At 38.4% G+C, this 26,455-nt stretch overlaps 1 protein-coding gene and 1 long non-coding RNA gene across 4 annotated transcripts in view; one reads left to right on the top strand and one right to left on the bottom strand.

The window, feature by feature from the left end:
* The window catches only part of LOC126766148 (uncharacterized), an 897,272-nt gene that overhangs the window by 81,884 nt on the left and 788,933 nt on the right, over window positions 1-26,455 (bottom strand). The window lies entirely within an intron of this gene.
* Window positions 2,704-6,847, top strand: LOC126766255 (uncharacterized). 3 transcript variants are annotated; one of them, XR_007668780.1, is made up of 3 exons: window positions 2,704-4,092; window positions 4,147-4,705; window positions 4,762-6,847. It is a non-coding gene; the product is annotated as an uncharacterized LOC126766255 (long non-coding RNA). The 3 variants fall into 3 exon arrangements; XR_007668779.1 differs by having other exon boundaries at window positions 2,704-4,705; window positions 4,762-5,805; window positions 5,868-6,847; XR_007668781.1 differs by having other exon boundaries at window positions 2,704-4,705; window positions 4,762-6,035; window positions 6,093-6,847.

The following is a 26,455-nucleotide window of genomic DNA, read 5'->3' as shown; positions in this document are numbered from 1 at the left end:
GTTACGATATTTTTTTAATGATTACAATTCACTATATCATATAATTCATATGTACAAGATTTTTAAGCCATTGCTGTCAGTTTAACCAAACATATCCAAAATTTAAAATTTGTTTTAAGCTGCCATTTTATATCGTTTTCTCTTTCGCCTGTAAACGTAAGTTTTTTTTTTGGGTGAAAATACATTATGCGTATTTTCATAATTATTATTAAAAAGTGACAAAATGTTACAAACTTAATAAAAATATTTATTAAAGAAAACATTTTCTTAAACTGGCACATACTAAAATATTAAAATTTTCTTAATTCGAAACTCAACAACAAACACTTACATATATCAAACACACTCTCGCAACCAAAACGACGTCCTCGCCGATCGAAAAATAACATACTAATCCGAATTTCCTTAATGAAAACAGTATGGTCACCACCACACCATAAAGACAAATTTACCAGACGTCTCCGCATGTTATCAAAATTGGTCTCCCTATGTAACTTTGTAGATGTTATAAGATAAATTTTCATAATTCTAAGTATCTGTTAATTGCCTTTGGGAAATTTATCTACATGTAACATGCAATTAATAATATAATGAAAAGATGGAATGGGTGAAACAGATGAGTTGAAAAGGCAAGCCTGTTGATTCTATTGAATTTAATTTTATCAATTTTTGAATATATGGTGAACAAATGTAATATATGTGGGTTAGTATGTATAAATGTATAATTATGTGTGGCTATGTACAATTAGTTCAATAAGGGATATTGATACACATAGATATAATTTTAAATATAATACTATAAGTATATAACCTGAAATGATTATTTATTCCCGCGTTGATATTGCGCTCCTATGTACGACCGCTTTGATGAATATTGTTTATATATATATATCTCAGTTCTATATATTTTGTTTTGCTATTTGTTGGGTTCTCCGTCGTTATGTTGGCGCTGTTGAATTTTTTTTTGCGTTGTCCTCTAATTCGTATTTATAGCGGGATTCTGTGACCAGTCTCTAGTCTCTATTTGAGACATTTTTAGGTAAAGTCTCAATTTGTGACTATTTACTATTCACTAAACAGGCTCCAGCATTATACCATGTTCAGACCGACACTTATAGCGCCCATACACGAGCACACAAGTGCGTTCGATCAGTATGAATTCGTTTGCCCATACACGACACACAAATCCATTTTGCGTTCGTTCCTCACAGAGTTAACATATGCCACAAGCAAGCGGAACATTTCTTGGAATTTATTTCTAATGTAGCATTTTTATCTATTTCATTGTATTTCGTTAATAAGTTATTCCAACTTTTATTTTTCTTACACTATGTATATGTATGAGCGCTTAGGAAAAAAGCGAAAACTTTGAAGCGTGATTTCTCGGTTTTTCATTATTACGATTATTCTTAATTGGCGGGCAGGATAGAAAAAAAACTAAACGTCGTATAGAATTAAGACAAAGTTTATTATCATTGACATAAAATTATCTTATATTTAAACTAAAAAAAATATAAAGAAAAGTCAAATTTTAACATATTTTTAAACAGCATAAAGTAAAATTCTTTTGATCAAAAGCCACTATTTATTCAATTTTTAATAAAATGTTAAATTTTACACTTTTTTTTGGAAATTTTTCATTGTTTAACTAGAAGATAAATTAATAAAAAATATGAATCTCTTTGAATTTTTTGTTTCCGTCCGAAAAATGTACATGCGAGATGCATCGGGTAATTGCTTCCCAAAGGCAGAATATCAAAGATTTCGTATCCAAAAAATTTGTGAAAGATGTTCAAATATATAACTATAAAGCCTAGAAATTTCGCTTGAATCAATTATTTCTTTCCCTCCCAAAAAATCCTCAAAAAAATCGATTTTTTGAAGCCTCGAAAGCAGGCTCTCCCCTTAACACTTCCCATGTCCGCGATCTTCACTGTTCGGCGACACGAGAGAAATGAGATTTTGTGCGCCGACAACGCCATACACGATAAACATGTTCGCGCACCGATCGTAAAAAATCAAACATTTTCGCGAACATGGATCGGTACGCGAACAAGCCCATACACGATAAACCGCAAGCACACACATACCGATCGAACGCACTTGTGTGCTCGTGTGTGGGCGCTTTTAATCACACGATTTCTGCTTTTAAGTGGTTTATCCCACTAATCTTATAAATTTATCAAGATTTCGCCATACAAAAATGACAGTTCAAAATCACTTCATCGGAGTGATTTGAAACTGATCCACGCTAAATCTCTCTGTGCGACTCTGATTTTGCGCCATCTACTTGGCAGCATTGGAAATCTATTACATTATCACAGCTGATTTAGACACTACATAAAGGGAAAAATGTAAACAAACTAATTTTTATTAGAGCAATGAATCTAATTTCTGCTGAAAATCGACTCCCCAAATGAAAATAATGAATCCATTATTTCCATTATATGAAAAATATTTAAAAGAATACGGCTTTTATTACAAAATACTATATGACAATGTTTTCTTTTGATAAATATTGAGCGATGTAAATTCTTGAATGGCAAAAACAGCTGTTTTTAATCTTTTCAACGGCGGTAAGAACACTGTTGGGTTCTGAAATGCTTAAATGTAATCTAATCTTTTAAATTTTCGGTCTGAACATGGTATTAGGCTCAAACTATTGCCTCAAATTTAAGACCTTATAGTTAGCAAGTCACAAAACGAAAAACAACTCTTGTCTGCCATCTTGAATATACTTAATAAAGATCATCATAAATAGATATCAATCGATTGCCTTATTTTATATTTTTTAAGCAACTCAAACACGAAAAGGTTAAAAATAAGTCAATTTTACATAAATTTCGTAAATAGTATGAAACAAAGTCAACATATATTTTTGTTTTTATTGATAATTATGTTTTTTGACTATGTTATAGAAAGTTTGGGTCGGCTTTAGTATACGATCCCACGATTTCAGGTTTAAAAGTGGTATGGTTGGATAGGGCTGATGCTCCAGATTAAGGAAATTGTTGCCGCCGCAAACTTATAGTGTTCGAGATATTTGCATTTAAAGTTGAAAATTTTGTAAATTTTATCTTGCAATTTCTCGATTGCTAGTAATTATTTAATTCATATTATGCCTTTTTTATGCACTTACACTTCACTACATTATTTCTACATATTTTTTTCCAGTAATTATTTAGTTATTTGCTTAAAATAAGCATTTTATATTTTACACAATTTAAAATTTCAAATTTATAATAAGTGTTGCCATAATTACACATTTATCAAACGAATAAAAATGAATAAAAAATAGGACTATACCCCACATACATAAATCATTGCCCTTTTTCTTGATATATCAAGATTTTTGATACACCTCGGTGTTGGATCGGCCAGGGTTATTTTTTTGAAGCGCGGCCGAAGGCCGCCAACGCGAAAAGGAGTTTTACATAAAAAAACTTGATACACCCCGGTGTTGGATCGGCCAGGGTTATTTTTTTGAAGCGCGGCCGAAGGCCGCCAATGCAGAAAGAAGTGGGACGCGAATGGACTAATGTTTACCCAGGTGTTGGATTGGCCAGGGTTCTTTAAGCGTGGTCGAAGGCTGCTAATGCACAAAGGTAATCTAAAAGTTATGTTAAATAGGGTATATCTCCCTCTTTATACTACATTTTCTATAACGGATATTGTTACAACTAAACAAGGTACCGTTCTTTTTGTTGTCCGTTTTGTCATTATTTTCATATTTATCAATTCCGCGTTTCCCATTTTTAAACTACATTTTCTATAACGGGTATTGTTACAACTAAACAAGGTACCGTTCCTTTTTTCCCGTTTTGAAATAAGTTTCATATTTATTTCATTTGAATTCCGCGATTCGATGCAGCCATATATTCAGGACACAAATTTAAAGAGCATAAAATTTAAAATGTATTTAAATACATATATAATTATTAAAAGTTGAATTTTAAAAAATGAGTGCAAATTCATCAGGTAAGTAACATAAGTTTTAAACTGAAAAAAATATAACTTAAGGTATTTAAATAGATTGTGTCGGAGCGTCAACGAGCCGAGGTGCCATAAAGCGAGTGCGTGCAAATTCATCAGGTAAGTAATATAAGTTTTAAACTGAAAAAAATATAACTTAAGGTATTTAAATAGATTGTGTCGGAGCGTCAAACAGCCGAAGTGTTATAAAGCGAACCAATGTGCTTAAAGCGGCGGAAGTGAAGTCAATATGGAATATTGTAAAAATATTCCAAACATTTGACACAACAGAGAAATGTATTTCCTTTGCCGAAGAACAAGGTTTGATTTAAAAGCCAAAATTTGCCGTACGCATAAAATGCCAATGACGCTGTCGTTAAAAAAAGTAGCAAAGTTGGGGTGTTCCGATGCCGGAAAGGGGGTTGCCGGAAGCGAAGTGCATTGGCAAGGTCGAGCGATACCTGGTTCGAAAACGTCAAAATCCCACTTCCGCAGGCATTTTATCTAATGTATGCGTATGCATCTCATTGGTCACATACGGAAGTGAGGAAAAACAGTTTTATCAGGGAACCAGTTTTATCTAGCGCTTCAATATGTGACTGGTATAATTACTGCCGCGAAGCTGTAGTATTATACCAGGTTGACCATCAGGTAGCGGTAGGTAAAATTGGTGGCCCTGGTAAAACTGTTCAAATAGACGAAAGCAAATTTGGGAAGAGAAAATACAACAAAGGTAATAATAAAAATATAATTTTTTTTATGTAATTAATATATCTTTTCTTATTTTAGGGCGGAGAGTCGAGGGCCACTGGGTTCTTGGGATGGTTGAGGATGGGAGTGGATTTGTATGTCGTGTATGGCGAAACAATTTCATACAGATCGAACGCACATGTGGGTCGTGTATGGCCATTATAACACACACGTAGTAAACGCAATACACTACGATCTACCAAGCATGATTTGGTGCTAGATTTTCCGGCAACCAAATTCCAGCACTTCAAAAAGATCATGGTCGACATTACAGATAAAAATGAAGAAATGGAAATTGTCACCACCGAACATAACCGCGCGCACGGAGCCGCCCAGGAAAATACTAAACAAATCATTTGCGATTATTATTTTCTAAAAATGACGAAGTTGGCCAATGAAATAGCAATAATTTGTAAGATATGCACTGAAGCAAAGTACGATAGCCGCCCCAAAAAACAAATTCTTCGGGAGACACCAATTCCATCATACGCTGGAGAAATACTCCACTTTGATATCTTTTCAACTGACAAAAAAATTTTCGTACTTACACTGACAAATTCTCAAAATTCGCCGTGATACAGCCCTTTCGAACAATAAGGGATGTAAAACCACTAATTATTCAGCTGTTGAACATGTTCTCACAAACCAAGACAATTTACTGCTAAGCTTCTTTTAATTAAGAAACTATCAGGGCCCTGTTGAAAAACATGTACGACGTCGACCACGCACCATAACTACATAGTTGCTCAAAGGGCCAAGTGGAACGCTTCCACAGTACCCTCGCAAACATAGCCAGAGCGTTTCGCCTACAAAAAATGTCTGACGATGCAGTCAAGTTGATACTAAGGGCAACAATCGCGTACAATCTGTGACTGAATGTACAGATCCCAAATGGATTTCTCTAGATCGGGCTACAATTCGCAAAATCACCTCTTCGATGAAACGAACTTTTGGTGATCAAAGCATATCAAACAATCCGCCAGTCAATTGGTCACCAAGATCACAACATTTGACCCCGTTACGTGAATACGTGATACGTCAATCGTATACGGTGATTGGCATTATGACATACGATAGCAAACGGTAATGTATTTTCAATTCACAATAGTTTTTAAATTCCACATTGCTTTGGATCGTATTTTTAGATCACAATAGATGTGGAACTGTCAAAACTGTTGCGAAATTTACAAAAAACTAACAAAAGCTAATTAAATATCAAAATGGATCAAACTTTGTTTTTTTATTTGAGCTCTAGTGAAAGTGATGGGGATAAAAAAATAGTGCGGAGATAACTAAGAGATCGTAGCAATAACGTAGTTATAAAAAAAAAAAAAAATTATGAATCCTCATTAACAAAATTTTCTTTGTAGATGTATCGTTGAACAAAGCATTGGAATCTTAAAAAGACTGGGGAGAATTTTAGGATATAGCAAGAGAGGTATGTATCACCCCACAAAAGTGGAAAATTTGCTAACGTTTGTGAGGCATTACATAACATCTGCATACAATTTATAATAGGGGTATTCTCTTGCTCTTGCAAAACCCTTGCCCATTGAAAGAATTGCATATATTTCCTTTTAGTGCACCGGCACAAACACAAGCACACGCAGAAAATTATTTGCAATGGCTGTAGAATGTGTAAGACCAAAACCCATGTATATTTGCGTGCAATGTCACGCAAAAATATAATTGCAACCCTGTTTTATCTGTCATTTTACATAAAGACATATTACGTAGTTAAATTGTTGAGGAAGGCAAGTTTTAAATCGATTTTATAATATCTATTTAAATTATAAAGATTTGTTACAGTTTTTTTTGTTAAAAATGTATGCAGAAGGTGCGCCAATTCACAATAGCCATGCATAATAGTCATTCACAAGAATTCACTAGATTCTGCAATGGGTGCTCTCGTGCCTTTGAATATTTCAGTATAGTATTATTGCAATCGGCAGTCTTGCAAGAGCAAGCGAATACCCCTAATAAGTTACGACCCTCAAAATTGCGATTCTTATCACACCGGGCTAGCGAACCGCCTCACCGCAATCAACCAAACGATAAGTGGCCAAATAAAGTATTCTTTAATAAATTTAATTCAAAAATGTATATGTCCTTTACCTTGTAAATAATTTTAAATATGCTCACATTTCTTTAAATTTTTATATTACGATTGGTAGTTTGCGTTGGAATGATACGAACGAACGGATACGTTTATATACTCGTTCACGTATGTCATCATGCCAGATTACGATAGAAGCGTTACGATCACGTACGTCATAATACGAAATACAGGCTTTTACGTGACGAGTGATACGTTCACGGACGATTCGACCCCTGAAAAACAAGCTTAAATCTCACTCTCCCAGTGTTTTTGGCACATTAGGACAGCTGTTAAAGCAATAAAAGTGGTAAAAAACAAGTAAGAATGAGTTAAGTTCGGGTGCAACCGAACATTTTATATTCTCTAATCTTGCAAGAATCAAAGCTAGGGAATTACTTTAAGATGTAAAACGTCAACCAGTCTATCGGAATCTAAGCAATTTTATATACATATATTCTATATAACTCATACACCGAACGACAAATTCGTCATAAGATATGTTAGAAAAGCGAAAATCATTGTACCAAGTATATGAGGGTCCCAATTGTTTGTATTTAGGCATAGAGATATACTGTTATGAGTGAAACCCGTTCTGTAATTTTCATTGGGATAACTGAAATATTTGTCAACTATAGATACTGGGGTGCACATATTCGGTAACTAGGGGCTTGAACAGTTTTGGTGGGATTTGGGCAATTCTTGGTCACAAAGTGGCATACTTTAAAGGAATTATTAGATAAAAATTTTATCCCGTTATATTAATTACTTACTTACTAGAAAGTGAAAGAATCAAATGGAATTTAAACTTGGTAAATAGCTTTTGATAGTGTCATGGGAACATGACAAGAATTCGGTCGGCCGGGGTCCAAGATACGGGATTTCTCCAAATGAAGCCCTCTCATAGCATTTCGGAGGTGAAATTTAATGTATCTGGTGCAATTAGTTATTGATTTATTGCGCTTTTAATAGTTTTGAAAAGTACCGCTATATGGGAAGTTAGCGGGGTTATCTTCCGATTGCATTTATTTTCACAACGTCGGTAGGAGTTCCTATAATATTTGCGCTAAGCAAATTTGATTGTTGTAGCTTTAGTGGTTTAGAAGATATGTACATTAAACTTATTAGAGGCCCACTTTTTTTTGCCTACAGATGTCTTTTGCTACAGCAGTCCCGTCTGCCAAATTACAGTTTTATATAATTAAGTGCTTAGTTAGAGCACTTTATAGGTTTTCAGTTAATGGCGTTTTGTGGGCGTGGCAGTGCTCTCGTCTACGAACTCGTAATTTTCTTTTTACTAAGTATCACGCACACTAAATTTCATCAAGATATCTCAATTTGCACTCAAATTACAACCTGCACGGTCCGATGGATAGACAGACAGTCATCCAGATTTCAACTCGGCTCGTCATCATGCCCTTGTCTATGTTTTAAGTATCTACGTTTCCAATATCTTTTTTTTAGAAAAACATAAGATTCATTTAGGTTGGCCTTTGCACAACACTGCTAAATAAAAAAATTAAAAAAGCGTAAAATTGAATTAAAATATTGAGTAGTCGAAAAAGTTTCTTCGTATTTTGTCAATAGATGTCGTTGCAGTCGTATATCTTTAGCGTTAAAAGCCTTTTTACTCCAATGGTATCAAATGACTCTTATATGAAATACAATAACACTTTGAAAAATTAACGTTCCTATTTATATTTATTTATACTGAAGAGCAAAACTGGAACAATAATTACATAAATGAACTTTGATGCAATAAATTGCAAGCATATATATATTTTTGTAAAAAAAATGTTAATACATACATATATTATTTTTATACAGGTTTAAAATACACTATAACTATAAAAAATGTGACAAATTCACTCGTGAAACAAAAAAAAAATAACAAAAATGTGGTAAAACTCCATTGTTCCACTTTTGCACCCATACAAAAAATTATATTTTCTCCTCTAGTTTAGTAGTCCGTTCACAATCCTTTCACCTTTTTTAACGCATTAGGCTTCGCGGCATGCTCTCATACAATTTTTGTAAGTAATCTGGCGAAATTGAATACCACTCGTCCTCGACGCGCTCCCAAAGCTCCTGCATGCCTTTTGGTGGATTCGGGTAATTTGCCAGCTGCCGTTTCAAAAAACTCCATAAGTTCTCTATGGGGTTCATATCTGGGCTTTGTGCAGGCCACTTCATTGTTGAAAAACTTTGCGATTTCAACAAATTTTGCACTAATTTCGAAGAGTGCTTAGGATCATTGTCCTGGTGGAATATAATCCGGTTCTCCCGCAAGCGAATCATATCCATAACAATCGGCAGATTTCCATCGATTTTCACAATAGGACCAACTCCATACTGCGTAATACACCCCCAAATCATTAAACATCCACCCCCAAACTTTATAGTTTGCTTTACTTGATGGGGTTGAAGTGGTCCTGAAGTGATTGACCAGTACCAAGAGCGGCCATCTGACTAGAATCGGCTAATTTTGGTCTCGTCTGACCAAATTACCTTAAAGAAGTTCAAAAAAAATCAAAGACTGCCCACAAATAATTAACATTTACAATTACTCGTTTCCAGTCATCACACGTCCAGTATTCGTGGCGTGCCAGGAAATCCTTTCGGGCAGAAATTTTTTTTTTTGTCAAAGCGGGTTTCCTCTTCTTCTCTTTCGCTTTGTAACCAACATTTTTCAACGCGCGACGCAATGTCCAGACACTAAAATTTTGCGTTAAAAGCGGTAGTCCTTGCTTTGGGGTGGTCAATTTGTTGGATATAAGAAGTCGTCCAACATGTCTAGCTTCACGAATTTGAATTTTTTTGGGTCTCCCGCCCTTATAGCATGTTAGCCTATCCAGGTTGCTATTCTTTCCTATCCGCAAAAGCGTTGTATTGCTGATTTTGAGCTCCTTGCCAATATCGCGGGCAGATTGCCCAGCAGAGAAATATCTTTCAACTTTTCTTTTAATTTCTTCACTTACACCACGCATTTTAAACGAATTTTACCGAAACACAATAAAGAAATAAAAATTTGTGTCAGAAATTTCAATTTGAATATTAAATTGCAATGTTTACATAGCGGGTGCAAAACTGGAACAATGTAGTTATGCCATACTTTTTATTTTTTTAGGCCCTGCCACATAGTTTCCTGCATTTTTTTTTTGGTCACAGGGTAATTCAACCCACCTAAAAACGAGATATTAAATAAAATAATAAAACAAGTAATCCATCAATGCAATACAGTATATCAAAGTTCATTTATGTTATTATTGTTCCAGCGTGTGTTAGCATAAGAAATTTCTAGAATAATGTTCTGGTAGCGTCAGAAGTTGCTAGAATAATAACTGTTCAGTGGCATGAGAATCGTAACTGCAATTCAACTCAGCAGCTGTAATTGTGCTGTGGTGGAATTTGTTGCAGGCGAAGTTGCCACATATATTCTCTTCCCCGTGACTTTCATAGGTTACGAAGGGAACGAAACAGTTTTATCTCTCCTGGAATAAGTACGAAGAGGCTTGTCCATGATTCCAGCTGCTGGCTGAAATTGACTGGTAGTTGGTTCTTCAACTCGTTGAGGCTTATAATTTTGCACAGGTTCTCCAGTCTACTTTATAGCACGTGCGAAGACCTAGGAGCACCGTTGAAAGAACTTTCGGCCAAGGAGAAACAGAGTTGCACATTAGAGCTGCCTTGAGCGGCCTGTGCCACCGGATGATAGGGTGTTGTTCTTATGCGATGGGCACCAATCAGCCGTGTCAAAGACGTAAAGAGCCCAGACTCAAACTGGGTTCCTTGATCTGTGGTTATGGGGAGTGGTGTGCCGAACTGAATAATCCAGTTTGAGTAGAAAGCAACGGGTCAGCAACGGGTCATCTGGAAAATCTATCTATGATTGTTAAACAGTACCTGAGATGATTGACAACTGGAAGTTCAATGAGGTCGAGGTGTACATGTTTGAACCTAGTTTCAGGTACGTCAATGTGTTCAGGTGTAAGGCGATTGTGACGCTGAGTCTTGGAGCGTTAGCACGGTATGCAGTTGCGGGACCAATTCAGTACGTCCTTCTTGATGCCCGGCCAAATGTACTTTTGCTTGAATGTGCGGGCCGTAACTCGACCACTGGGATGGGAGAGTCCATGGATTGTGTCGAAGGCCACTCGGCGAAGCTTTTTGGGATGAAAGACCAGATGATATGTTACAATAAATTGAGGTGTTTTCGACAATATATAGACGTTGGTTTCAAGGTCGTGTTATTGTTGCGAACAAGCTGCTGGACTTCTTTATCCTCTCGCTGCTCATGCTGAATTCTGTCGGCACTCAGGTTGGTCGGAATGTTAATGGTACTGATCCTGGATAGGGCGGCAGCTACCACGTTCTCTTCGCCTTTAAGGTAAAAGATCTCAGTGGTGAACTGGGAGATGTAATCGAGCTGGTTTAGCTGTCGTGGTGAAGCTTTGCTGGCTCTCTGGGCGAAAGCGTAGGTCAAAAGTTTGTGATCCGTTTTAATGATAATGTGACGTCCCTCCAGTATGTGTCGAAAAAATTTAATAATTGCAAATATTGCTAACAGCTCTCTGTCGTTTGTGCTGTACTTCACCTCTGTGGGGCTGAGCTTTCTGATGAAAAATCCAATGCTATCCTCGAACTGCTCTAACGATGCGCCTATGGCTGATTCGGATGCGTCAGTTGTGAGAGAGAGAAATGCGGTAGATGAAAGGAATATTGTTCTAGTTGCTGCTGCAACACTCTTCTTACAGGCTTCTAGGACTCTTTCAGCCTCTGGTGCTCTAGGCTCTTTGGTTTTGTCGGTTTTTTGGCATATTTTAGAAAGGAATTCAATGGTGCCTGTAACTGCGAAGCATTGGGAATACATTTGCGGTAGTAATTGATCATCCCCAGGAATCTACGGAGATCGGTGATGGTGTCAGGCTTGGGAAATGACAGAATCGTATCAACGCATTCAGCTGGAGGTTTTTAACCATCCTCGGTAATTGTATAACCAAGGTATGTCACCTCTTCTTTTGCGAAATTGCACTTATTGGAATTCGTAGTGAGTTTGTTGGCGCGTAGTACGTTGAAAATCTGCTCTAGGTGCTGGAGATGTTCCTCATGGCTTTCAGAAGCCACAATGAGGTCATCAATGAAACAGCCAAGGAAGTCCAAACCTCTTAAGATGTCGTCCATGTGGCGCTGAAAGGTTTGGGTTGCATTGCGTAGTCCCGGCGGCATTCCCAGGAACTCAACGAACCGAAAGGTGTTGTGACTGCTGTCTTCTCGATGTATTCTGGAGCCACAGGAATCTGATGATATGCACGAGTGAGATCGATTGTCGAAAAAATTTTCTTTCCGTGGAGGCGCCGAAATAAGTCTTCAGCGACAGGTACTAGGCAGGGGTTAGGGATCGTTTGAGCGTTTAGTCGCCTGAAGTCTCCAGTAGTTCGCCAGCCCCCCAGTTTCTTGGGTACCATGTGGATGGGACTGGCCCAGTTGCTGCTAAAAGGTCGAATCACCCCAAGCTCTAGGAGCAGGTTGATGTCATAATTTGCTGCTTTTAGTTTGTCACCGGCTAGTCGGCGGACTCAATCAATTACCTGAGGGCCCGTGGTGACAATGTGGTGAGCCACGTCAGCCACGCTATGAGAGGCTGATGTGACGCTGGGTTTGGTGATATCAATGCAATGGTTTAGTAGCTCGATATACATGTTATTGCTATGTGTCTTGCAAAGGTCAACCCCAATGACCCAACCAATGATTGCGGACTGAATGTCGGCGATGCTGAAGGGCCATGTGAAAGCTCGACGAAGACCAAGGTTGAGAGCGACTGGTTCATGACCGTATGTATTGATGCTAATTAAGTTTGCTGCGTAAAGGTTAAATTCCGACGGTAATAGTTTTTGCTTGACAACAGCTCGTGTTCAATTAAATTCAGCTAAACATCTGTAATTGTAATTGTTCAGTGGCATGAGAATTTGTTGCAGACGGAGTTGCCACATATCTTCAGTGCTACCAATCACATTGGGTCATACCACTTATTGTTGGAAAGGTGAGATTTTGAGCTTCATTTAATTAAAGAAATTTAAATTCGGGGAAGTTGAAAAAAAGTTACAGCTGTTAAAAATGAGTGAAAATAATGAAGAAATTCGCTATATTTTGAAATTTTTGTATAAAAAAGGAAAGAACGCGCTCAAGCCACCAATGAAATTTGTCAAGTTTACGGAGACAACGCTGTCTAAGTTCGTGAAGCACAGCAATGGTACGAGAGCTTACGTTCTGGAAATTTCAGTATTTCGACTTACACTGACGAAAGTTTTTCACTAGTCGAATAATATTTCTAGCGGAAAAATGGCAAAAAGTGGTCGACCAAAATGGTACATATTTGATTATTTCTTTAAATATGAAAAAAATAAGTGAAAGTTTGATTTGAAATACGAAACCCTAATATAACTATTTTCAAATCCAACAATTAAAAAATTCTTTGAGAAATTGATAAGAATAAATTTAATTATAAATTTAGTTGAAATACAAACTTATGGGTTATATTTTTCTTAATATAAAAATTTGTTAAATTTTGTATATAGCAGAGTAGAATGAATTGTTTTTTAATTAACGGTAAAATATTGTTTTGTAACACAAATAATATATTATAATGGACATGTGGTTTAATTATGTGAACGTACATATGAAAAAGTGTGCGAGCATATGTTCGCTAAGTATAATACTAGTTATTAGAACGTTCAGTCACGGAGTCATGTGTAGAAGTTCACGCATGTGAGGGAAGTTCTCTGATTGTCATTCACTTAGGAGTGGCCAGAAACGATTCTTTTACGTATGGCTCAAGCAACTCACGACTTTCGGTCCTCTGGGTAGCATAAGAACATCCGTTTAAAGGCGAGTGAAATTGAGAATGCGCAACATCCCCTCCACAGGGTTGTGAGCTGGCTTTGGTACCCGCAACGTAAAACACCCACCCAATGAAAAGAAAGAACAAGCCTCGGATGAGTGACCCCCTATTTATAACGACCATGGCAAACGAAATAAGGACTACGAATTGAGGGCAGGCACCTGGAATGTCCGGTTCCTTAATTGGGAAGGTACCGCTGCCCAGCTGGTTGATGTCCTCATGAAAATAAAGGCTGACATCATTACCGCCCAAGAAATGCGATGGATGGGACAAGGACAGAGACAAGTAGGTCCTTGTGGCATTTACTACAGTGGCCATATGAAGGAACGCAAGTTTGGTGTGGGATTCGTGGTGGGAGGGAGACTCCGTCGCCGAGTACTATCATTCCTCCGGTGAATGAACGTCTGGCCACAATCCGCATCAGAACGAGGTTCTTCAACATATCGCTGATTTGCGCCCACGCCCCGACGGAAGAGAAGGACGATGTGACCAAAGATGACTTCTATGAGCGCTTGGAGCGCTCCTATGAGAGCTGCCCCCGCCACGATGTCAAAATCGTGCTTGGCGACTTTAACGCCAGGGTGGGCAAAGAAGGTATATTTGGCACTACGGTCGGTAAATTCAGCCTCCACGACGAAACATCCCCAAATGGGTTGAGGCTGATTGACTTCGCCGGGGCCCGAAATATGGTTATCTGTAGTACTAGATTCCAGCATAAGAAGATTCATCAAGCTACCTGGCTGTCTCCGGATCGAAAAACTACCAACCAGATCGATCATGTTGTGATAGACGGAAGACACGTCTCCAGTGTTTTAGATGTGCGTGCGCTCCGAGGTCCTAACATCGACTCGGACCACTATCTTGTTGCAGCTAAGATTCGCACCCGCCTCTGTGCAGCAAAAAACGCGCGCCATCAAACACAAGGAAGGTTCGACGTCGAGAAGCTGCAATCACAACAGACAGCCGAACGATTTTCTACTCGGCTTGCACTCCTGCTCTCTGAGAGCACTCGTCAACAACTCGGTATAAGGGAACTGTGGGACGGCATTTCAAACTCCTTACGTACAGCTGCAACCGAAACCATTGGTTTTCGGAAAGTGCAAAAGAACAGCTGGTACGACGAGGAGTGCCGTGACGCAGCGGAGAGAAAACAGGCTGCCTACCTCGCAACGTTACGATCGACCACTACACGTGCGGGATGGGATAGATACCGAGAGTTGAAGAGGGAAGCGAGACGCATTTGTAGACAGAAGAAGAAAGAGGCTGAAATGCGTGAGTACGAAGAGCTTGATAAGCTGGCCGACAGGGGTAATGCTCGAAAATTCTACGAAAAAATGCGGCGGCTTACGGAAGGTTTCAAGACCGGAGCGTATTCCTGTAGAACCCCCGAAGGTGATCTAGTCACTGATGCCCAGAGCATACTTAAATTATGGAGGGAACACTTCTCCAGCCTGCTGAATGGCAGTGAACGCACAACACCAGGAGAAGGAGAACCCGATTCCCCAATCGATGACGATGGAGCAGACGTTCCATTACCCGACCATGAAGAAGTGCGAGTAGCAATTGCCCGCCTGAAGAACAACAAAGCGGCAGGGGCCGACGGATTGCCGGCCGAGCTATTCAAACACGGCGGCGAAGAACTGATAAGGTGCATGCATCAGCTTCTTTGTAAAATATGGTCGGACGAAAGCATGCCCAACGATTGGAATTTAAGTGTGCTATGCCCAATCCATAAAAAAGGAGACCCCACAATCTGCGCCAACTACCGTGGGATTAGCCTCCTCAACATCGCATATAAGGTTCAATCGAGCGTATTGTGTGAAAGATTAAAGCCCGCCGTCAACAAACTGATTGGACCTTATCAGTGTGGCTTTAGACCTGGAAAATCAACAACCGACCAGATATTCACCATGCGCCAAATCTTGGAAAAGACCCGTGAAAGGAGAATCGACACACACCACCTCTTCGTCGATTTCAAAGCTGCTTTCGACAGCACGAAAAGAAGCTGCCTCTATGCCGCGATGTCTGAATTTGGTATCCCCGCAAAACTAATACGGCTGTGTAAACTGACGTTGAGTAACACCAAAAGCTCCGTCAGGATCGGGAAGGACCTCTCCGAGCCGTTCGATACCAAACGAGGTTTCAGACAAGGCGATTCCCTATCGTGCGACTTTTTCAACCTGCTTTTGGAGAAAATAGTTCGAGCCGCAGAACTAAATAGAGAAGGTACCATCTTCTATAAGAGTGTACAGCTGTTGGCGTATGCCGATGATATTGATATCATAGGCCTCAACACCCGCGCCGTTAGTTCTGCTTTCTCCAGACTGGACAAGGAAGCACAGAAAATGGGTCTGGCAGTGAACGAGGGCAAGACGAAATATCTCCTGTCATCAAACAAACAGTCGTCGCATTCGCGACTTGGCTCTCACGTCACTGTTGACAGTCATAACTTTGAAGTCGTAGATAATTTCGTCTATCTTGGAACCAGCGTAAACACCACCAACAACGTCAGCCTAGAAATCCAACGCAGGATAACTCTTGCCAACAGGTGCTACTTCGGACTGAGTAGGCAATTGAGAAGCAAAGTCCTCTCTCGACAAACAAAAACCAAACTCTATAAGTCACTCATAATTCCCGTCCTGCTGTATGGTAATATTCAACACTTTTTGCCAGTGTGAATGAAAAAATAACTTACACAAAATAATGTTAAGGCAGACATTAGAACAAATACAGGTACAACCATTTATTCAAAGTTTAATCAATATCCCATGTCTCTCAGGGATGAAGTCAGCAAACAGGTCAAAGAATTATTGGATAGCAAAATAGTCCGCCCATCTCGCTCCCCTTATAACTTGCCGGTGTGACGTAGAAAAAACAGCCTCAGTCTCAGTTAAAAACGGAAAATACGAATTTTTACGGCTCTCGTTTGGACTAAAAAATGCACCTTGAATATTCCAACGTGCATTAGATAATATACTACGTGAGCATATTGGTAAAATATATTACGTATGTATACATATATCGTCGATATTACTATCTTCAGTAAAGATACTGAGTTCGCCTATGGAAAATTTGGAAAAAATGTTCAAAACGTTGCAGGATGCCAACATTAAATGTTAATTAGATAAATGTGAGTTTTACAAACTTAGGTAGAGTTCTTAAGCTTTGTAATCTCCGACTAAGACATTGAAACAAATCCGACAAATGTTTTAGCATTAGCCAATTATCCTCAACCAAAGACACTAAAGAATTACCAGCATTTCTCGGCCTAGAGCCAACTATTATAGGGGTTCTATTAAAGACTTCGCTAAGATGGCAGAACCACATAGCTCACTTTTAAGAGGGGCGAATGGACGAGTGTTCAAATGAGAATCCACAAAAAAGTTAATTGGTCTTAATCAAGAAGCAGTAGATGCATTTGATAAATTGAAAAATGCACTAGTATTCAAAGAAGTAGCACTACAATACCTCGACTATAATAAAGCATTCCAGTTAACCATGGATGCCTCTAACTTCGCTTTTCGCCGTTTTGTCTGAGAATGATAATTCTGATTTCTTCAACGACCCTTTCCAAAGCATAGGAAATTATGCCACGAGCGAAAAAGAGATGTTGGCTATAATTTTTTGCTTAAAAAATTCAAGAACTACCTTTACGGTAAGGCGAAAGTTAAAATTTTTACTGATCATGAACCTCTAACGCACTCTCTCAGTAATTGGAATGGGAACAGCAGAGTTAAAAGATGGAAATCCTACTTAGAAGAATACAATCACGAACTAATTTACAAGCTAGTGAAGGGAAATGTAGTGGCTGATGAGCTATCAAGAATCAGTCAAATAAATTCAGTGAAATCAGTCGTTTCCACGCAACACAGTTCTGACAGCTCAGCCGAATACTTAGTATGTACCTAGCGTTGAGGTACCTATTAACGCTTTCAAACATCAAATTTTCATTCAAAAGAGAAATTATACATATTACGTTTTTAGTATTCCACATCCTCACACTAACAACCTTTCACAGGCACGTAATAACACGTGACCTCATCTTCATTAAAAAACAAGTAAGGAAGGGCTAAGTTCGGGTGTCACCGAACATTTTATACTCTCGCATGATAAAGTGATAATCGAGATTTCATAATACGTCATTTACATATTTTTCAAATACCGTATTTTTGTAAAGTTTTATTCCGCTATCATCATTGGTTCCTAATGTTTATACTCGTATTATACAGAGAAGGCATCAGATGGAATTCAAAATAGCTTTATATTGGAAGAAGGCGTGGTTGTGAACCGATTTCACCCATATTTCGTACATGTCATCAGGGTGTTAAGAAAATATTATATACCGAATTTCATTGAAATCGGTCTAGTAGCTCCTGAGATATGGTTCTTGGTCCATAAGTGGGCGGCGCCACGCCCATTTTCAATTTTTAAAAAAAGGCTGGGTGCAGCTTCCTTCTGCCACTTCTTCCGTAAAATTTAGTGTTTCTGACGTTTTTTGTTAGTCGGTTAACGCACTTTTAGTGATTTTGAACATAACCTTTGTATGGGAGGTGGGCGTGGTTATTATCCGATTTCTTCCATTTTTGAACTGTATATGGAAATGCCTGAAGAAAACGACTTTGTAGACTTTGGTTGACATAGCTATAGTAGTTTCCGAGATATGTACAAAAAACTTAGTAGGGGGCGGGGCCACGCCCACTTTTCCAAAACAATTGCGTCCAAATATGCCCCTCCCTAATGCGATCCTTTGTGCCAAATTTCACTTTAATATCTTTATTTATGGCTTAGTTATGACACTTTATAGGTTTTCGGTTTCCGCCATTTTGTGGGCGTGGCAGTTGGCCGATTTTGCCCATCTTCGAACTTAACCTTCTTATGGAGCCAAGGAATACGTGTACCAAGTTTCATCATGATATCTCAATTTTTACTCAAGTTACAGCTTGCACGGACGGACGGACAGACGGACGGACGGACAGACAGACATCCGGATTTCGACTCTACTCGTCGCCCTGATCACTTTGGTATATATAACCCTATATCTGACTCTTTTAGTTTTAGGACTTACAAACAACCGTTATGTGAACAAAACTATAATACTCTCGTTAGCAACATTGTTGCGAGAGTATAAAAACACAATTCGTCTGTCACAAATGGAATACTCACGGATCATTTTAAAAATATCAAATCTAGATTCACCTCAATTATAGTTAAATACCTTGTTACAACAGTAGAAAAAGACGAAAAAATTCTTCGGTTTAATAACAGAACACACGGGCATGCTATGGAAAATAAACAACAATTGTTTCAGGAATACTACTTTCTCAAAATGTAACAAAAGATTATAGCAATAATACATCAATGTAAAGTCTGTAAAAAGGAGGAATATAACTATCATCCCACTAATCCAGAATTAAAAGAAACACCAATTCCCGAATATCCAGAACAAATAATACATATAGGCATTTATTCAACAGAGCAAGCACTTGTTTTGACCGCCATTGATAAACTCTCTTAACTTGCTCAGGGTAGAATCATTAAGTACAAAGCAATAGGAGACATAAAGAAACCTTTGCGCGACATTTTGTTCTACTATGGTGTGCCTCAGTATGTTGTAATGGAGAATGAAAAATCTTTTAATTCTGCTTCTACAACCTACTTATATGCTCAGTAATCAAATGAACATTAAATATTTTAAAGTTTTGGTAGAAATATAACTACTAACCCCAAACAATTTTAAACGAGTAGACAGGAGAACTTTGACGGACTTAACCCTCATCGAGACCCTCGGGTCTGGCCAGGCATATTTTGTTTTTAAATGTTATTTAAATATATTAAGAGTGTAGCAAACGACTTGCGCTTCCAGGTAGCTTCCTAGAATTTTATTGTCTATAGAATTCAGAAAAAAAATTCAAGGATATCGTATCGAAAAGGACGAAAAAAGGATATTATAATATTACACCTTAGTGCATCAGTGGTACTTGGCTAGACCCCATATATTTTTTATGAAAATATATGAACTTTGATATGTTTCTATCACTTCGCACGGTTGATTTATCTGTTTTAATGTTCGTTACATGTCCAAATTGGTTTGTATGTTTACTAGGTCAAATACTTTAGCCGCTAGAGAGTTTTAAAGGTTAAGAAAAATGTAATTTTTCTCAAAATGTTAAATTTTTTGTGAACGCTATTACCACGCCCCTGGTAGGGATAGAGGGGAGGTTGAGGGCTTTCCTGGAAGCCCCAGGGGTGAACTAACTCGCAAAATGGTTTTGACCCCCCCCCCCCGGCTCCATACCCACCAACAGTAGTGAAACAAAAGGGGGGACATGGTGAAAATCCATTTTCGCCTATTGCCACGCCCCCGGTGGGGCCTTGGGGGCGAATTATACATTTCCTGAAAGCTCTTTAAATTACCTAACCGGCGCAATTTATTTGACCCACCTAGGTCAAACGCTAGAGCGTTTTAAAAGGTTAAGAAAAAATGTAATTTTTCTCAAAATGTTACATTTTTTGTGAACGCTATTGCCACGCCAAGCGTGAACAAGGCAGTCAATTTTATTTCAACCAAATCGAGAGGTAAGAAATTTCAAAAATACATATATGAGCGTGAATACAACACGCACCATTGGTCTCGACTAAGTTTATCAGACCGTTGGTCTCGACCAGGGTTAAACAAAAACAACTGGACACAGAGAATCATAACAAGACGCAAAAGAAAATAAAAATTTACTCGGCAGGACAAGAAATATTTGTGAAACGAAACACAAGGTTAGGATCGAAACTGACTTCAAGATACCAAAACGAAATCGTGTAAGAAGACAAAAACACAACTGTACTTACTGAATTAGGGAAAATAGTTCATAAAATCAATATACGAAATGATTGAATTTATATTGAAAAAATGTTAGAATACTCTGATTATTTTATAACATAAGCACAATAAGACTACATTTGTTTACATTGTAAATATTCCACACCTTGAACAATGTAACTTTCGAAATATTATATTAAAACCAGTAGTCAAAAACAATGAAATAATGTATTTTTATGAAATCGAAATATTTTATGTTAAACAAAAAAGTCTGCGGCTTACAAGCCCATTAATAATATTAAGTTATGTAATAAGAATGAAATTGTTAATTTAAGCAAAACATGCTGTATTCAAAAAACTAACTGGACGTCATGTGTAGATGTTCACGCAAGTGAGGAAAGTTCTCTGATCGCCATTCACTTGGGAGTGGCCAAAAACGATTCTTTTACACATGGCTCAAGCAGCTCACGACTTCCGGTTTTTGACCAACTATCCTCTGGGTAGCCTAAGAACATCCGTTCGAAGGCGAAACATCCCCTACATAGGGTTGTGCGCTGGGTTTGGGACCCGCCACGTCAAAAAAAAGCGAAAGGGAGATATTTTAGATATGGATAATATTTATGGCTAACGCCAATTATTTATTGAGACCACCCATGTTAAATACCTCTCACATTGAAGAACAACATGGTTTTAGCATAAGGCACTCCTCGTTTCCATGTTTTGAATGTAAGCTGGGGAGTGTACAGGTTCTTAAGATAGGTATTTACACCGGATCGAACAGAAACTACATTTAACCTAAATTTGTATAAAAGCCCATACCGAATGAAAACTCATTTGATGCAGTAACAATAGGAGGTAGCACCAAAATAACGCTTTATAGTCAACTTGTTTTACGAATCTAACCTTACCATACAATTTTTTTATTTCCTACAATAAAATCCGTCGACGTCATTTTGGGGAAACACAACCTTAAAGAATTCGAGGCAGAAATTAATCTTCACAAGAAAGTTATGGCTGTTAAAAAAATTATTCATATACCAATTTAAGAAAGAATTTATTAAGCTGTGAACAGCATCATTCCTGCGACAGATCATTTAACAGACGTACAAAGAAAGGACTTAAAACACTTACAGCGCAAGTTTGGTGTAGGATTCGTGGTGGGAGAGAGACTCCGTCGCCGAGTACTATCATTCACTGCGGTGAATGAACGTCTAGCCACAATCCGCATCAAAGCGAGGTTCTTCAACATATCGCTGATTTGCGCCCACGCCCCGACGGAAGAGAAGGACGATGTGACCAAAGATGACTTCTATGAGCGCTTGGAGCGCTCCTATGAGAGCTGCCCCCGCCACGATGTCAAAATCGTGTTTGGCGACTTTAACGCCAGGGCGGGCAAGGAAGGTATCTTTGTCACAACAGTCGGTAAATTCAGCCTCCACTAGGAAACATCCCCAAATGGGTTCATTCTGATCGATTTCGCCGAGGCTCGAAATATGGTTATCTGTAGGACTAGATTCCAGCATAGAAAAATTTACCAAGCTACCTAGCTGTCTACGGATTGAAAAGCCACCAACCAGATCGATTATGTTGTGATAGACGAAAGACACGTCTCCAGTGTTTAAGACGTGAGTACGTTTCGATGTCCTAACCTGGACTCGGACCACTATCTTGTTGCAGCCAAGATATGCACCCGCCTCTGTGCAGCAAAAAATATATGTCAAAAAACACAAAGAAGATTCAACGTCGAGAAGTTGCAATCACTCGACTTGCACTCCTGCGTTCTGAGAGCACTCGTCAACAACTCGGTATAAGGGAACTGAGGGACCGCATTTCAAATTCCTTACGTACAGCTGCAACCGAAACCAATGGTTTTCGGAAAATGCAAAATAACAGCTGGTACGATGAAGAGTGACGTTTTGAAGCGGAGAGAAAACGGACTGTCTACCTTGCAAAGTTACAATCGACCACAACACGTGCGGGATGGGATAGATACGGAGAGTTGAAGTGGAAAGCGTGAAAGAGGCTTGACATGCTGGCTGACAGGGCTAATGCTCGTTATTCTACGAAAAGCTGCGGCGACTAACAGAAGGTTTCAAGATCGGAGTATACTCTTTTAGAACCTCCAGAGGTGACCTAGTGACTGATGCGCACAGCATACTAAATTTATAGAGGGAAGACTTCACCAGCCTGCTGAACTGCAGCGAAAGTCTATCGCCAGGAAAAGCTGAACCCGATTCACCAATAGCTGACGATGGAGCAGACGTTCAAAAGGACGAAGTTCGAATAGCAATTACCCCTCTGAAGAACAACAAAGTGGCGGGGACCGATGGATTGCCGGCCGAGCTATTCAAACACGGCGACTAAGAACTGATAAGGAGCATGCATCAGCTTCTTCGTAAAATATGTTTGGACGAAAGCATGCCCACCGATTGGAATTTAAGTGTGTTCTGCCCAATCCACAAAATGGGAGACCCCAAAATTTGAGCCAACTCCCGCGGGATAAGTCTCCTAAACATCGCGTATAAGGTTCTATCGAGCGTATTGTGTGAAAGATTAAAGCCCACCATCAACAAACTGATTGGACATTCTCGGTGTGGCCTTAGACCTGGCAAATGAACAACTGACTAGATATTCGCCATGCGCCAACCCACGACCCGTGAAAAGAGAATCGACACACAACACCTCTTTGTCGATTTCAAAACAGCTTTCAACAGCACGAAAAGGAGCTGCCTTTATGCCGCGATGTCTGAATTTGGTATCCCCGCAAAACTAATACGGCTGTGTAAACTGATGTTGAGAAATACCAAAAGATGATATTGATATCATCGGCCTCAACACCTGCGCCATTAGTTCTGCTTTTTCCAGACTGGACAAGGAAGCAAAGCAAATGTGTCTGGTGCTGAACGAGGGCAAAACGAAATATCTCCTGTCATCAAACAAACAGTCGTCGCACTCGCGACTTTGACAGTCATAACTTCGAAGTCGTAGATTTCGTCTATCTTGAAACTAGTATAAATCCCACCAACAATGTCAGCCTGGAAATCTAACGCAGAATAACTCTTGCCAATATGTGCTACCTCGGACTGAGTAGGCAATTGAGAAGTAAAGTCCTCTCTTGACAAACAGAAACCAAATTCTATAAGTTACCCCATATTCCTGTTCTGCTATAAGGTGCAGAGGCATGGACGATGACAACACCTGATCAGTCGACTTACGAGTTTTCGAGAGAAAGGTTCTGCGGAGGACTTATGGTATTTTGCGCATAGGCAACGGCAATGGATCGATGAGTTGTACGAGATATACGATGACACAGATGAAGTTCAGCGAATTAAGAGACAGCGGCTACGCTCCGTATAGTTGAAAACACTCTAGCTTTAAAAGTATTCGACGCAGTGCGCGCCTTGTGAAGCAGAGGAAGAGGAAGACCTCCACTCTGTTGGAAGGACCAAGTAGAGAAGGACCCTGATCATTTATATATTTATAACTCTATATCTATCTCGCTTACTTTGTAGCAATATGTTGCAAGATTTTGAAAAAATCGTTTTTGCAGAACAAAAAAAAATTTGTCATAAAATAAACAATCTTTAATCGTTAATATTTTTTATACTGTCAGATTTTCGAAAAAATATTCTCAATAGACAAAATATTCCACAGTAAAATAGTATTTGCATACATTTGCACAAAAACAATTATTGGATAAAGTAAATTTTCTAAGGCATTGCATTCAAAATGGACCATTTCACAATGTGATTGAACAATAGACCAAGAGAAAAGAAGTGGACCATATTTGGTTCAAATGGCTAAAGCGACAACCGTGGTCGCGACAACAACACACAATATGAACTGCAAGACGGGTATCTTTTAGCGAACATCTTAGCTACTTTTCTTTCTTCACTTGTGTAAGTTAACACATAATAAATTAGTTAAGTTAGTATAATTAAAGTCAAATCAGATTCCGGGAATCTTCTCAGTAAATTTAACATTTGAATATTTCATATAAATAAAACAGCTGAATTCGATTCGAGAAATCAGAGCGGTAATTTCAACCTTAAACACTTTGCGTATCCGGCGTAATACTGCTATTTGCGCTAAAGTGCTAATCTTGCAGATTGTACTTACTGCAAGCAATAGCCTATGCTCGAAAATTTGGCCGAGTAAGCTAATATCAAACGTTTTAAACTAAAGAATAAAGAAATTAAATTATAAAGTCAGTTCCACTTTCGTAGTGTCCGGGTCCGGTCATTAACATTGAAATGTCATTTTATTTAATTTGCATAAGTTGAAATATGTTTTACTTTTGTTCGGTGAAGGAAAAACAGTAACCCATTGCCCCTTGGATGTTCAAGGCCTTTGCCGCATTATCCAATTACAAGTATGGCAGGTTACCCTTTCTGTGCTACCTCTTTTTTGTATAAGCTATGTGGATGTTCGAGCAAACTAATAACTGCATTGATTAATTTAACAACTTGGTGGATAGTGCCAGTGGTTTCCTTCTAAAATACAAGAAAGCAAGAAATCAAAGCTTTTTGAGTAAAAAAGTAGCTAATGTCCGAAATTTTAAAGAAGAGGAAAGTAGTAAAATCGAGAAACTTCTTTAAAACAATTCGATTTTAACTTACGGATATTCATATGGTAGTTATCACATTTTTGGATGTCTTGTGGATGATTTGCTGTTAGTTTGTTTATTACCTTATGGAAGCTGCGTATTAGAAGTCACTTATCGTGGACTATCAGACAAATTTGATGTTGCAAAAGGGGCTATCCAAAAAGCTTTCTTTAAAAGAATAGGAAGTGGTTATCGTAACAAAAATGTTCCCGAAATGCTAACACATGCATTTGTCAGAGGTAACAGATGGAAAACCAACATGTGGAATAAAATAAAGTAACAGAAATGCTTGTTACTGCTAATGAATTGGTAACAAATACGCTATGTTAAAGTTTTCAAACTGCTTAGCAAGTTAATAACTCTCTAGGTAACTCATATTGCTGTTATGGATAGTGTTCGAGTCTCAATCACCGCGGTAATATTGCAAAACATTATTTTCGACGTAAAAATGTGCCAACTACTGCAAACTCGTGCAATGCAAATTTTGACATTTCATTCGCGCAAAACAGACAAAATCGGCAACTATAAAATTTTTGATGGAAGAAATGAGGTAAGAGAAATGTTTGTTTATAATTAAATATAATCATTAGTTGTGTATACCAACGAATAATACATTAGGGGAATTTTCTTGCTCTTGCAAGATTGCACGATGACACAAAATGCAAAAATCCTATACCGAAATATGCAAGACCAAGAAAGCACCTATTGCAGAATCTAGTGATATATGACGGCTGATTCGGCCAATTTATTGAGAATGACTATTGTGAGTTAGCGCACATTCTGTATTCATTCTTAACAAAAAACTGTAACAGATCTTTATAATTTAAGTAGAAATTATAAAATCTATTTAAAACTTACCTTCCTCAGCAATTTAACGGTGTAATATGCCTTTATTTAAAATGACAGCTGAAACAGGGTTGCAATTATAGTTTTCCGTGTCATTGCACGAAAATAAACATGGGTTTTGGTCTGATATATTTTGTAGCTATTGCAAATAATTTTCTGCGTGTGTTTGTTGTTGTGCCGTTGCACCAAGTGGAAAATTCTGCAATTAGTGCACCGTGCAAGGGCTTTGCAAGAGCAAGAGAATACCCCTATTATTTTAAATATATTTTCCAGCCGGAAACTTTACCAAAATTTTACCAAACAAGGTGGTTAATGAAATAAGCATAGTCACTGGAGAAGTTACACAATGGAAATAAAATTTTAGAATTTGTTTGGAACTTATGAACGAAGCGAAACGGGTAGCCTGGGTGAGAGGCAAAGTAGCTGGGAGTTTTATGGAGAGTTTGACTACGAAAAAACTTCAAAGCTCCATAATCG

The sequence above is a fragment of the Bactrocera neohumeralis genome, unplaced genomic scaffold (genome assembly GCF_024586455.1).
Source record: "Bactrocera neohumeralis isolate Rockhampton unplaced genomic scaffold, APGP_CSIRO_Bneo_wtdbg2-racon-allhic-juicebox.fasta_v2 cluster11, whole genome shotgun sequence".
Classification (NCBI taxonomy): domain Eukaryota; kingdom Metazoa; phylum Arthropoda; class Insecta; order Diptera; family Tephritidae; genus Bactrocera; species Bactrocera neohumeralis.
This window is presented reverse-complemented; position numbering and strand designations above follow the sequence as displayed.